Source organism: Colius striatus, chromosome 15, assembly GCF_028858725.1.
Source record: "Colius striatus isolate bColStr4 chromosome 15, bColStr4.1.hap1, whole genome shotgun sequence".
Taxonomy (NCBI): Eukaryota; Metazoa; Chordata; class Aves; order Coliiformes; family Coliidae; genus Colius; species Colius striatus.
Genome location: NC_084773.1, coordinates 281,752 through 292,661, shown reverse-complemented (window position 1 = coordinate 292,661; position 10,910 = coordinate 281,752).

Here is a 10,910-nt window from a genome sequence, read left to right as displayed (position 1 = left end):
GACAGCAGACAGCTGTGTCCCTGCACAGGCATGTGGCCATGGCTACACAGACCAGCGACTGCAGCAAACTCCCTGCCCCTGGGACCCAAGAAATTCGTGCATTTCTGAAGGCAGGAGCCAGTCATAAACATGGAACTGAAAAACAAAGGCCAATATCTTATTTCAACAATAACACAAAGAGTAATTTTTCCACCACCTAAAAGTCGGTGCTCTGATAACAGCATTATTAACATGAGATTCAAACACCTGGTATTTTGTCAAATTATTTGTTTTAGAAGGGAATTTATGTAGAAGTCATTGGTTTTGACAGATGTATGAACAATTATTTTCCTGCTGTTTCAAATGAGTAACTTTATGTTGATTTCTTTGCAACAGGGGCTGTAACATCTCAGCCCAGCGTTTGCTTCTGTGAGGAACACCATGAATTAAGTCACAATTGTTTTCATTGTTATCATCATTTAATTAAACAGTGCAGTCATACCTTCTCATTTAAGTTGTGGTTAAGAGCACTGTGCTTGGGGAGAAGTGGGATGAAATGGAAGAAGGGAGGGATGTCTCCTCCAGAGAGTGGGAGCCTACCTTCAGTCCCCAACTACCTTTAAAAAACAGAAAGTCACTTTTAATTCAACAAGAACTTGTTTCCTTCGCAAAAAGTATTTATGAGCTACTGTATACATTTGCCTAGAGGAGTATATCTCAGTAAGAGGTACATCCACCTCTTTATAAGATGCCTAGGCAGTGAGTACAATGCTTAGCCTCATCAGAATTCCTTTTTTGTGGAACACTGTTCATTCAGCTGCTTGCTGAGGTCTTTGACTTGCTGCTGATTTTGAGCTAGAAAGCCTGTTTAGCCTGCGACTCTTGTAGCTTACACTGGGAAAGGACAGGTTTCTAATTTCTTAGTATACACTGCAAACAAAATAAAGAGGCTACCTAATTAAACATTAACTTTAGGGAAGACTTATTTCAGTGTGCTCTGAACTGCCTAATCAACTACCACGTACCTTGGTTTAAAGCAATATCCTACTAACCCCCATGAACATCTTCATTGAAAATACACCAGTTTCATCTCAAAGAAGCTAAAAAGTGCTTCTAAGGGGAAAGATATTTTTAATTTATGTATAAGCAGAAATGAAAACAAACAGGGCATGAGAAGTACCATTAGATTTTTTTTTAACTACATGCCATAAATGTCAGGATTAAAAAGCCAAAGATTTAATCAGACAAACCGAAGCTCTAGACATATATTCTAACATGGAGACCTCTTTCAATCTCCTCCTCAATGAATTCATGCACATCTTAACATCATACTCCCTTTTCAAAAGCATAAGTACCTTTTCAAGGCTGTAATAACTTTGTTCTTCCTTCTTTAAAGAAAACCACTCAAAATATGCCTTTGCTTTTTTAACTGACAATAGTCTTTAAGAACACTTACAAGGGACAGGCCTCACTTTCTCCTTTTAAAGACTTTTCATGATGTTTTATACAATGAGAGAAAAGATTATCTTCCATAGAAGATGACTGCTACAGGACATCCCTGTGGGAAGCAGCTGTATCACCCAGTTAGCTACAGAGCATTCATATGTAACATGGGGAAAACATAAAATGAAAACAGAGAATAAAAGCCAGGCTGCATTGTCTTCAATAATCTGAAACATACAGTATGTTTTGGAGGTAGAAAAATAAAGATGGGCTGGAGGGGCTTGTCCAATTTTTTAAAGATAATTGTTTTGCAAAACCAAATTGCATCAAAATACTTGGATTTGAAATGAGCACTCAAGAGCTGGGAAACAGAAATACTCTAATCACACATATTCTGATAAAACTGATGTGGAAAGGAGTTGTAATTACCAGTAGAACTGTTTCAAACAATGGGACTACTGTTCCTAAAAACATGGGGAAAATTCAACTATATTGGGAAGGAAATTGAAGAATATTGAGAAACTTGGGAAAGCATCAGCTCCTTGCTGTACAGAGATGAAAGCGGTGCGTGAAAGGTTTATCAGCTGCTGCTCCAGGTGCACTGGATCGTAACTGCTAACAGCAAATGCAAGCCACACATCTATGGAGGAGGAGCAGGCACATTGTATGGCTGGGAAGTGACAGAGTTGCCATGCCAAAGAACAGACAGCCCTCTGAGGGCACCGCTGGCTGCTGGAAAAAGAACCCTCCTCTGATGCCTTTGCTCAGGAATCCATCATGGGGAGCAATCTACCCACCAGCACATTGTGAGCACCAGACTGTGGCAGCCTGCTTAACCTCAGCCTGACTCCACATAGGCCCTGATGCTGGTGCTGGTTGGAGGCCTGGCCATGCCAGCCGGGCACTGGACTGCAGATGAGGCCCTGAGGAGCCAGGGAGGGGAAGGGGGCTCAGGGGAACAGTGTGAGTGCAGTGGTTCACACGGTCACTCTTCTTGTTTGGTTGTTTTTTTGGACACGAAGAAAAGTTGTAAATCATTGTCTCCCTCAGAGCCCATTTGGTGTTTAGTCCCTTGATGCTACTACAGGCAAACTGGGGTGGGCTGGGGGTGTGAAATTAAAAATAATCAAGGAGCCAGATCTCTCTGCCTGAATCCTAGCTGTTCTAAATCTGTAAGCAGCTTTCACAACCAACACAGGACATACCTGCCCCTTGTGTACCTGCCACACTCGACCACAGACTGGCTGCTCTTATTTCTCACTACATAACCCTCCTAAGCTTTTAACATATTACAAAAAGCACTTAGTTCCAAAATTACAGCTACACACTTATCACTTATCACCCACATGAGTCTTCAGTTTATGCTTTGATACTTCTTCTCAAAACAAACAACAACAAAACCCCTACCAAGCACTGTTGGTCACATTAGCCAACTCCAAAGTTTCTGGATATAATGAGCAGCTGCAGATTTAACATATTAACCTTGCCACAGTAACCTCCTAGATGAAGACACCAATTCCACAATCAGATGTTTACAACAAGGACCTTCTACAGAGCAATTATCTACACTGAGATTTTGGGCATGTTTGCATTGAGAAAGTACTTGATTGTTAATAAAAGTAAACTGGTAGGAGCGTTCAGGAATGTGTATGAGACATCTGAGTCTGAGACTCAGATGCTGTTCTCCAGGGCAAACAGATCCAATTCCCTGGTATTACTGTGTAAGCAAATTAAACAAGAACAATCTTTCCTTTTTGCTCAGCAATATATTAAGTAAAACATTGAAAGAATAATGCCTCTAAGACAACTGCAGTCTTCTTTTTGAGGGCAAGCTGCAGCACCAACAGCTTTTGCAGAGAGCAGGCTGTAACCACTATCACAGGGGAAATGTGTGTGTAGGTTGTTTATATTTTTTTAAGGCGCTGCTCCACTCAGTTGTTTCAACACTTACCTGCCTTGGACAAAAATGACTTAGCAAGTCATACAGAATTACCATTTCTCAGCTGAATCATGAAAACTGGTGGTGCAATGTGGAATTAATTACTTAAACCACTTCTGTGGTTAAGATTTACCACATTATCTCACATTGGACACAGGGTAAAAACGTGTCCATACTCACAACTATCTCTTCTGACAAGCATCTGATCTTTTAAAAACAGTATCATCAGGAGCAGCTGGATAATACTTTTGTCTTTTCAAAGGTAATGTACATACCTAGGGCTTACAGACAGGACAACATCACTACCATTAAAGTACAGCTATGTAACAGCTGCTCTGTGTGAACCAACAGCACGTAGGCCATTAGTCAGCAACAAACAGAAGCTAAAACCAAGTTTTCACTGAGGTCTTATGCTAGTGCATTTTACCTTCCTGTTTCCAAGGAAATAAAGCTAGCTGCTGTTTCATTCAGTAACTCCATTCAGCTGCTGTGATGAATACACCAAATTTGAAGTAGCTCAGTAGCATGACCAAGTCCTCAAGAATTTATGTCCTAATGGCCTGAGTGGTATTCTCACTCATCAGCAGCACCAAAAACTTACATTACAGAGCTATGGCAGTAAAATGGCTGCAGCAGCCAGGCTCAGGCCAGCTTCCACTGCTTCAAATCTGAGAAGCCTCTTGGGAAGCCTGGACTCTTGTTCAGCCACTCTGAACTCTCTGTTGCTATTTGAGTACTATTGTACTCAGTCCAGCTGGATTGATGCTCACTAGTGCTATGCCTTCTGAACATAGCACTGCCACGGCCGCAGGCTGCCAGGATCCTTATGGAAAATGTCTTCACTCACAAGCTGAACAAGCTATTTTTGGATTATACAAAACTGATGTTAATATACCTGCAGTAATGAAATGCTGGTTTAAAACAGCACCTGTCCAGCAAAGAGATGGCAAGTGATAGCTTCCAGAACTGGTCCTAAAATGCTGTGCTGCTCAAATCCGTTTTCAAAGGTGCTTCATGCATCAAGCTGTCTGGAGCAGAAAGCATGCACATGGAAGAGTGCTGTTAGGTGGGGAAAGAAAACGGTCAGCTCTTACATAACAGGGAGCTGGCTTGTGCTTCTGCAAGCAACTAGTCTCTCCTTTTTCCTCCTTGTTTCGTCACCACCTTTCTCTCCCGCCCCCTGCGCCGCAGGGTCTGAAAGCAGACTCAGCCGTGCTATCAGTCCAACAGCTGGAATCAACACATCAGGGTAGCAACAGCTGGAACGGCAGGGACGGGCCGGGGGTCTTCCAGGCTCTGATGTATCCGGTATCAGACAGCTGGTACATACTAAGAAAGAGGCAGAAAAACACAGTCGGCAGTCTAAGCAAGTTAGTTCATCGGTCTGTGTGCCTGCAGACCTAGTAAGGACGCAGTTTGTGAAAAGGCAGGCTCAGATGTACCTACACACGGTGCATGCAACGGTGTGCAACTGGCGGTCCTGAAATGCCTGCAGCAGAACGGCCGGATGATTGAAACTTCAGGCTTGGGAGAAGGCAAAGCGGACCTAATCGGAAGCTAAAAGATCAATAACAATGAATAAACCGAGTAAAAGGGCAGGTAAAGCGCGAAGGGATGCTGTGTGCTGTGGCGCCTGCGGGCCCTCCCCAGCCTGTGCCCGTGCCCCAGCCCGTTTCTGTCCAAACCCGTACAACTGATGCCACCGTGAGGACGGCACGGCCGGAGCAGGCAGAGCACAGCTCGGGCTGGGAGCTGCCACACCGCCGCCGCTGCTGCCCGCACACCGGTCGCACCTCCCCTAGCTCCATACAAGAGGCCAGTCGCGTAACTGGATGTGATATTCCCAACATCTGACTTGAGACACCACGGCGGAAACCATAACATTTTAAGGGAAACAAAAGATATGCCAAAAGATAAAGGAGGTGAAAGGGAAGACTGAACAAAGATACTAAATGTTCATGTTTGTAGTATCCTCAAACAGGACACATGAAACATTACCATGAAGAAAAAACCCCACCTAAATGGTAAGACATCAAAATGTGCCCCTTCATCATTGTTTCAAACATGTCAAAATCTTTTTAAAAGTATTCCTCTGGCCAGTCATTCCAATTTAATAAAGGGATTTGATACAGCAGTCTTTATTCTTAGAACAGTCCATAGGCCTGGGTAGTCTGAGTGGTTAGATTGCAGGAGAGCACTGCTAGCAAAACAAGTCAGCCATTTCACAGAATCACACCGAATCACACAATGAGATCGTCTAGTCCAACCTGCCTGCAGAAGCCAGTCCCATCTAGATCAGGTCACACAGGAACCTGATGTGGGTGGATCTTTTGTGCAAGCACCAATGGTGCCCTGCGAAAAACTGCAGATTTACTAGAAAAAGGAATTTCTAGTAATGTGCTAGAGCATAATATATTCACTGTTGGTACAGACGTGTGCCTTGTTGTGTTGAAGTCAAAGGAAATCTAGCTTAGTGCTCCTCCTGCTCCAGCTCTCCTACATGAAAATCCATGCAGGTCGAAACCTTCAGCTGTACAAATTCTAGTGAAGTCAGAAGGGCTGATAGCAGGTGCCCAACACTTTTATTCCTGTGCTAATTTGGGGCTGTCACATACCTGTTTCATAGTTTAATGATCATCAAAGTGGCCTGAAAAGATTAATCTTGATTGAAACCCCATACCGCTGTCACTGACACATCACCACGTCTCTGTGCTGGGACACAATGACTAGTGGTTGAGGGTTGTGAAGCCCTGGATGCACTACAGGCAAGTAGTGCATTACAACATTAGTGCTATGGGATATCCCCTGGGTCAAACCCCAGAGTGCAGCAGTAGCACAGCAGTATATACTGCAAAATGTGGACCATCTAGTCTCAGAAAGGATCATGCACCACAAAACCCAGTTCAATTTAAGCTCTTCACAAAGCAGCATGACACACCAAGCTGTTTAAAAATCCAGTCTGATCTCATGGCTTTCAAAGATAAGGCCTGTTACCTACAAACTTATCTTTTCCTGTTTGCCAAAGCATATGCAAGTAAAGAATTTTTTGGTATCTCTTTTCAAACTTCTACAATGCAAAATGAACTCTGCAGACAGCAAGAAAATGAAACCAAAATGAAAATAAGGCTCTGATGGCACAGAGAAGAAAAAGTAGAGAACTTCACCAAAAATAGTTTCTCTCTTTCATCTACTCACTACTATTGCAGTGGATGTGGTTTATCTGCATTTCAGTCAAGCATTTGACACCACCTCCCACAGCATCCTGGCAGCAAAACTGAGACAGTGTGGGCTGGATGATTAGTGAGGTGGACTGTGAACTAGTTGAAGGGCAGAAGGCACAGAGTTGTGATCAATGGGGCAGAGTCTAGTTGGAGGCCTGTATCTAGTGGAATCCCTCAGGGCTCAGTGCTGGGACCAGTACTGTCCAATGTATTCATTAATGACCTTGCTGAGGATCTGAGGCACTGTCAGCAAGTTTGCTACTGATACTGAAGTGGGGGCAGTGGCTGCCACCCCAGAGGCTGTGCTGCCATCCAACGAGAGCTGGACAGGCTGGAGGGTTGGGCAGAGAGAAATCTAATGAAATTCAACCAGGGCAAGTGCTGAGTCTTGCAGCTGGGAAAGAACAACCCCATGGGCCAGTACAGGCTGGGGAATGAACTGCTAGAGTCGTGTAGGGGAAAGGGACTTGGGGTGCTGTGGGCAGCAGGATGAGCTTGAGCCAGCAATGTGCCCTCATGGCCAAGAAGGCCAATGGCATCCTGGGGTGGGTTAGAAGGGCTGTGGGCAGTAGTTGGAGAGATGTTCTGCTCCCCCTCTCCTCTGCTCTTGTGAGACCACATCTGGAATAGTGTGTCCAGCTCTGGGCCCCCCAGTTCCAGAAGGACAGGGAGCTGCTGGAGAGAGTTCAGTGTAGGGCCACAAAGATGACAAAGGGAGGGGAGCATCTCCTTTGTGATGAAAGGCTGAGGGAGCTGGGGCTCTGTAGCTTGGAGTCTGAGGGGTGACCTCATTCGTGTTTACAAATACATAAAGGCTGATGTCAGGAGGCTGGAGCCAGGCTGTGCTCAGTGATGGCCAATGACAGGACAAGGGGCAACGGGGACAAGTTGGAACAGAAGAGGTTCCAAAGAAACACAAGGGAAAACTTCTTCCCTGTTGAGGTGAGGGAGCACTGGCAGAGGCTGCCCAGATGGGCTGTGGAGGCTCCTTCTCTGGAGACATCCCAACCCAGCTGGATGAGTCCCTGTGTGACCTACTCTAGGTGGTGCTGCTCTGGCAGGGGAGTTGCACTGGGTGAGCTTTCCAGGTCCCTTCCAGCCCTTGAGATTCTGTGATATTTGCTTTTTGTCCTGCTCAAGACAAGACAGTTTTCATCTTTATCTCAGCAATGTATTTCTCTATTCATTGACTTGCCATTTAAACTGTGGTTTACCAGAAAACACAGGATTCTCAATGGAATAGACTTGCAGAAGCCTCTCACTTCTGACCATTCACCTCTACCAGTGCTCACAAGTAATCTCCTAACACACCTAAGCTTCCCATTCTTCTGCCAGGGAAAGCTTTGCAGGTCTAGGGAGGGGCAGATAGGGTACGGAAGACTGAACTTGGCCTGGGCAAACTGAGCAGGCTGGAGGGCCAGTGAGGCCTGAAGCACATGGCCTTCTTGTGGGCTGCCCTCGGCCAGCTGCCCAGTGTCATGGTCCTGTGCTTTGAGCCTCATTGGCCCTGCACCCTGCTCAGTTTCCCCAGGCCAAGTTCAGTCTTCCTTACTCTTACCCTATCTGCCCCTGCCCCTATCCCTGCTGTTCTGAGACAGCCTCAAGGATGTTTGCTAATACCTGAGGACCTCAGAGAACTCCAAAGCTTCCTTTGGACGACAATAGCCTCTCACAGGGCTGCAACAGACAGCTTCACAGCAGCCTGGCCTTTCAGTTCTGAGCTCAGAGCAGGGATAGCTCTCTCACTGCACTTCTCTCAGGGCTAGGGCTGGCAGCAGGATCTGGTCACAGAACCACTGTGCTGGGCCACTGGTGGCAGAATGCTCTATGCTCTGAAGCTTGTCTTTGTGGGGCCTGGAAGGCCCAGGGCCCTGTACGGTCACTCAAGCACTAACAAGACACTTCTTGAGTCTCCAGGGGGCTTTATTCCCTGTAACCTGCTATGTAAACCCAGATGTCTCATAGGAGGCTCCCCACAACATGCCATGGTGATGCACTACAAGCTTCAATCAGGGACAGAAGGAATCCCCAGGGGAAGGCAGTCCAGGCTGTGGGCTGAGGTGAGCAGGGACATTTCTTCACCAAGCCCCAGAGTCCACTACTGAACCTGCCAGGACAACAACCAGGCAGTGTCTTGGGCAAGAGCTGGCTGAGACTGCTGTGAGCAACCAGAGGCTTCCCAGGCTGTCTCCTCCAGCTCTGGCTTTCAGCACGTACCAGCCAGCTTCCCAGGCAGACTCTGGTGCTCAGGGTCTCCTTCTCCCCAGGCTCTGCACGGTCTCGCTGGGCCTTCTGACATCGGGCCGTGACAGAGCTGCGTGGGGAGCTGCCGGCAGAGCGGAGCTGCCAGGGAACATGTTCAGAGCAGGGCTGTGCTGCCCACAGCTCTTTGCCCAGCACTATTGCAGCTCCCTCGCTCGCCTGGGCCTTGGAGCTCTGGAGCACCGGCTCTTCTGGCCACGTCTAGACCTCTCGTCTTCCCAGGCACAGCTGTCTGGAACAGAAGGACAAAGTGAGTTCCCTTTGGACCCTCTCTGCCTCCGCTCCTTCCTCGTTGTCTCTTTGCTGGCAGAAAAGCCAGCCGGGTCTCCCAGGTTCCCTGCCTGCCTTCCTCAGACAGGACAGCTGCTCCCTACGCGAAGGAATCACAGTTCCTGCTGTACCCAGAAGGCACTTAATGCACATCCCAGAAGAGCACCTGCAGTTTGCCAGATCGTCAGAGGGTTCTCCATATCACCCCATGGGATTTCCTTCTCACTCTGCTCACTGTTATTCATTGATTCACCCTTCTAGCTCTCTGACAACATCCACGGAGTGTTCAGCTGTCCACAAGCCAATGTTTTCCCCTTCCTGCACCAGGAAGGTACGTCCTGCTCCCCAACAGGAGGGAAACCCTTTTGGGTGACTGACATTGCCCCTTGTTACCCTGCTGTAGATCACACAGGACTTTTTTGCTCTGAGGGCAAAGGCCTCGGGGACAGGTACTGCTCTGACTCCCCTGAACTCTGTGGAGGAATTTTCCTTTGCAGTCCCCACTGACAAGGATTTCTTGGCTCATATTATAAGAAGGAAGCCTTCAGCTGGTCCAGCAGCAACCATGTGAGGGAGCAGGACCTGGGGAACAGGGAATAAATTCCCTTGGGCTGTTACCCTAAGTCAGTAAATCAAAGACTCTCTAGAACTCATTTTTGAATCCTGGAAAGCAAGCACTGTTTGTTTGCAGCATCAGGCACACAGAGGTTCACACCTCAAAGCACGAGCACCGAATTTGGACTAATTCCTACTTTTGTTTCTAAGTTACATTCATATGCACTTCATTTCCCAGAACCAACGTACATAAACTATTTATTGGAACTGATTATCATATCTGCATGATCATTACGCCTGTGTATTTAGTGTGAAATGTGTTCCCTTGATTCGTGTCAATGTGGATCAACGAATATGGATGATAATTTTTGGTAACTTTATTTGTTCTTGTGTAACTTGCTCTTGCTTTTCGTAACGGCAGCTTGACAGGTGTCCTGGAAGACTAGCTTGAACCAGGTTTTGATAAGGAGGGTGTTTCTGCTTCTTGTAACAGCAGCTTGGCAGATGTTTTGGGGAGATTAGTTTGAACCAGTTTTGCAGAGACCACCTAAAGAGGGTGAAAAAGACACCCCCCCCCCCCCCCCCCCCCAGATGGAACAAAGCATGCGCAAGAAGCAGAGGACCCTTTCCCAGAAATGATTAACATTTTTCAGCCCCTTCGAGGAAAAGTCATGAATACGTATAAGGCCTTCCCTACTTAATGCGAACTCGGGATGTGACGGTGTGCGTCCTGATAGAGCAGAGGCTCTCAGTGCACCCAGCGCTGTTTGCTTGCTCTTATTCATCCAATAAATTCCTAAACTCAACCGGAATCCTGCTCGGGGATACTTCATTTATCACTTTTAGTGTCTGAGGGTCTTCTGTGGGGATTCCCAACAGTTTTCCTCAGGTGTCCTTTATCTGAACTCAGCTTAGAGCATGCACATTACTTGAAAATCTATATTACAAACGTTTTCTTTCAAGGTGGTTTATCCATTAACTACTAAAGCCCAGGTCAAGCATGGTTGGATCAAGGTCCCATTGTTTAAGTTCCACTTGCTTGAATTTTGGTTTGAAGCTTCTATTAATACATGGTTACAATAGCTTTAGCTATTGCTGGGATACTATTAATTTACTTTAACTCCTGAGTATCACTGTTGTGCAAAGTGTTCAGGGCTGGAAGCTGAGGGGCCGGCCGACCCGCCGAGAGCCAGGCGAGGACGTGGCACTGGGGAAAGGGCCTGCTCGGCCACAGGCCCCAA